A 4,731-nucleotide genomic window follows, 5' to 3' on the forward strand; every position below is an offset into this window, starting at 1 on the left:
TATTTAATAATAGCATAACAAACAGCTACATACATCATGTATAAGACATTAAATATCATCTTCTATCTAGAACTTCATCTGTAATTTTAAAATTATATTTTAAATTAATATCAAGATAATAATAATTTTTTAAAACTATCAAATAATAGTAAAAAATAATCTATGAAAATAACATATTTTAATAAATTTCATTCAGAGAGAAAGAGAGTTACTTCGGCTTCTCCAAGTCTCCCACCCAACTAAGATGGATCTAGACTTCGCTATTCAGCCGTTCCGAGCCTCCCACCTGATTGAGACTCTTACGAACAAAAAAAGTAAAAAAGAAATATAGGAAAAATCAACGAAAACAAAAGAAAGGTGGAAAAAAAAATTAAAAAGCAAGGCCTTTTCTGCATAGATTTAAAATTTATTTTTCAACAAATCAAAAACAATAAAAATAGTAACATCTTATTGAAATATAATAAAAAATTAATAATGAAAAAATAACAATGAGATTCACAGTCATATCTATCGAGTGCAATCAATAACTTTGTTATGCTGTATTAAATCTCAAGTTTGTATATTAATTTAAGCAATCGTAATCTAATTTCTTTCAAATTTTTTTCTTGACAAAATTTTAACAATGCTTATTTATGTAATTATAATAAAAAATTAAATATTATAAAAAAATTAAACAACTAATTAAAAATATTTTTAAATATATTTTAAAATATTTATAAGATGGATGCCCACGGTTAGGACTATGAAATTAGAATCATTAAAAATATCTTGCTCAAAAATATAAAATTTGATATATTTTTTCTTAAACTTGCCGTACATATCGTGTCCATATGCAAGAATAAAGAAAATAAGTGCAACGTTGATTCTTTTTCCGATTTAGTTTTTACTTTTGCCTGAGAAGAATTCGACTAAATCCAAGTAACAGACACATCCCCTGATACTAAATGAATAAAAAATATAATAAAAAACTAAGTAAAAAAAAACATGCTTTCAACTACTGTAAGCCAAACTGTAAGTATTTTTAACGACTTAATTTATATCTACCTATTCAGGGCCAATGAGAAACTGAAGGCAATGGAACTGACTTTGGCTAAGGGCAAACAAATTCAGGATGACTGTGCTGCTGTCATAAAAAAGCCATGCGCCATGCTTCACTCAACAAAGGAACAGTTACAGGTTAATAGGAAGCAGACCATATTTTTAACCCACCTTGCAGCTAAAACCCTCCCTAAAGGACTCCACCGCCTTCCCTTGAGGCTCTCCACAGAATACTTCTCCTTGGATCCCAGCCAACAGCAATTTCTAAATCAAGAAAAGCTTAAAAATCCTAAGCTCTATCACTATGTATTATTTTCGGATAACATGTTGGCAACAGCAGTTATCGTGAACTCGACTATTTCCAATGCTAAGGCAAGCTGCTTTATTATTACCGCTATTGCCTTTGAAGTATAAGTTGTTGTGTGACTTCACTTAAATTATAAGCAAATTCTCAATGCTTCCTTAGCCCATTCCAAAATACTACACTGGATTTCAGAACATAAATTGGAAAAAACCATCTGAACAAAAATCAGGTGAATATAAAACCTTGCTTTAATTAAAACGGTCAATGGCTGTTCACACTACTATGACCTATATCTTATGTATTTTATACCTTTCTTTGGTACTCATTTTGTATCACATTGATGGATATTCTGAATTGGTTTTGATGTATAGAGTGGTCTGTTGTTTTCTTGAGAGTCCAAGAAAACCTCTTTTTCAGCCCCTATTTACCACTACTTTTGTTTGATCGTTGGCCAAATTATCATATTTTACCCCCTTTTTTCTGTCATGCTCTGACCTAAGCCATGCATTCATTGTCTGCAGAACCATGACAGGCTGCTGTGGAAACTGGGGTACTCTGCCGTCGGGGTTTAATAACATCTTGGAATCATACATTCCCCCTCGATCGATCATGGCATGTGCTTGGCCTGGGGTACAATCCACATGTGGTTCAGAAGAAAATTGAATGGAAGAGGAGAAAGTAGAGGATTCGACTCACAGCAGAAGAGAAAAGCTTCGATTTCTTCTGAATCTAGGCACAGGGTTAGGATTTCATCTTGGACAGGGTTTAAATAGTCGGCAGGGATGGCGGATAGTAGAAAATTTGGAAGGGAAGCTGGCGGAGAAAAAAACCCATCCAGAGCCCGCTCATCTGATCGAGACTCCTGTGATCAGAATGAGCAGGGAAAAATTAACGAAAACATAAGAAGTATTAAAGAAAACAAAAGAAAGGTGAAAAAAATTAAAAGGCAAATCCTTTTCTTATATGGATTGATCATTTTTTTTTTCTTTTTGCTTCTTTTTCCTTTCATTTCTTCTTCTGTTTTGGAGATCTGCCGGAAGGAGAGCACCCGCGAGAGCACATGGGATTTAAGCTACCAATACAAACCCCTCGTCATTGTCTAGCTCAATATCTTTGGAGGCCTAAAGCTAAAAACGAAGACGGAGCCAGGGAGAGGCCTTCTTCCGGGCTCCGGCTTTCGAGAAACGAAGGTGGACCGGCGGGCCACCGGCCCGGCGAACAACCGGAGCGGAGGGGGAGTGTCGAAAAATAAAAAAAAAATGAAAAAAACTTACCGGTGGAGGCCGGGGGGTGGATCGGGACGTCGGAGGCGGAAGCTGGAGGGGGAGTGTCGAAAAACAAAAAAAAAATGAAGAAACTTACCGATGGATGCCGGGGGGTGGACCGGGACGCCGGAGGCGGAGGCTGGACGCCTGGATCGGGACGCCGGAGGCGGGAGGCGGAGGCTGGACCGCGATGCCGGATGCGCGCGAGCGGGGGGCCTCCTGGGAGCGGGGGGCCTAAGGTAAGGGCTTCGGTGGCCTTACCTTCAGCCGTCCCTGTGTGTCAGGTAAACTGAGATTCGTGACTTGCACATGAACCTCATTTAAATAAACTACAATAGGTTGTGGCTACGGCCAAGGGTTTGCCAAACCCACTTGCAGCTTACACTAATTTGAAGGATGGTAGGATTCTAGTTGAGACATCCCAATGATAACCCTATTTTGCATGGCAGGAATTACATGTACTGCCTCATTAATGTAGGTCATTAATGGCTCCTTTCACAAGATAATGACGATGATGAAAATGATGATAACAGTAATGATGATAAAAATGAGTCCGATAAGACCGGAAAGTGATCAAGCTATGTTGTAATTGAATTATTAGGTTAGATCTTGAGTTTTATGTCTCACCTAATTTCACTAGCCTAGGGATCCTTCCATTCAAACCCCGTTCCTTTCGTTTTTAGAAATGCTAGGCATAGCTTTTGAAGCATTTTGATGCCCCGGCCTCCTTCGTGACTCCTTCCTACTTTATTCTGACAAAGCCTGGGGGTGGTGGTGGGGCCTCGTCACCTATCAGCTCAAATACAAAATTGGACGGCATGCAAATTTTTTTTTTTTTTTTATTGACTCCATGCGGGGTCAATCACCATGCGCAATGCGGCGCATAAAATATTTTTCTTTCACAAAAAAATTTTTTTTTCACCAATTTCGATTGCACGCTATCTAGTGTCCATATGCTACTTAGACCATCAGTCTTCTCTTTTTTACAACACAAAGGCGATGTAAGCCTCCCTTAAAAATCAAAGATCACAAGTGTCCTTTGTTGCTTGCATCGCTTTCTAGGTTACCGGTCACATGATGCTTCTTTAAAAGCATGGACAATTTCAATTGCCACAGTATTTATTTGGCTATTAGTATGGAACAATTTGAAACCAGGGCTCCAATTTGTGCCAGTTCGTTGTTTCATTTACAGGAAATCACTACAAGCAATCTTGTAACTTATAAGAAGCTTCGCAATTATCCCGGTGAGGGACATGAAGAAGACTATGCGTGACTAACGTTATCTTATTGCCTTCATCAACCAAGATGGGTTAGTTAGCACCACGAAACTAACTCTGCATGCATAAAGTGTACCAATGGAGCAGTACAACTATTAGAAAGTGATTGTTAGGCATCGAAAGAAAGAAAATAGTAGGTTTCGGTGGACCAAACTGCCACAAAAAGAGCATTGTAAAGAGTCTCACCTCATTCATTCTTTATTGCTTTGATTCAATTGCAGTGTTTTGTTAGTCATGGGCACCTGTTTCAAATGAAACTACCAACTTGGATATAATTAAACTGACCCATGTCTTGTAGTTTCACTCCTCTGGCTTCAATTTAGAAATATTATTGAGATGCATGGTCAAACTAGCTCCATAAAAGAAATTTCCTATCTATCTCATTTGGATTTGGTTGAAAAGGAAGCATACAATTTTAAATTTTGACTGGATTTGTTCGGTGATGTGCTTCTTTCAAGGAGTTGTTTACCACATAGAAAACTGTAGATCTACTAATATATAGCAGCCAAAAATTGGTAAATGCATTCGCTAAACTAAACAGATAGATTGTAACCAAGTCACCATGATCATATCTCCTTTCACCCACACCTCAGTGAACTCCAGTTTCCTGAGATCCAAGAATCACCCATTTTGACAACGAGTTTTTGCAAACCCAGAACTGGCATTTAATATTCCTACAGACTAATCAAGAGTCCATTATTATGCTTACTTTGATGATGGAACCATTCAAAATTAGATAATCAAATATAAGCATAATATTCCTATATATGTGCTCATTAGTACGGACATACTATAGTGAGACGAATAAGCATATCATTTAAAAAATCGACTTCAGATCACACGGGTA

The sequence above is a fragment of the Elaeis guineensis genome, chromosome 4, assembly GCF_000442705.2.
Source record: "Elaeis guineensis isolate ETL-2024a chromosome 4, EG11, whole genome shotgun sequence".
In the NCBI taxonomy this organism is placed as follows: Eukaryota; Viridiplantae; Streptophyta; class Magnoliopsida; order Arecales; family Arecaceae; genus Elaeis; species Elaeis guineensis.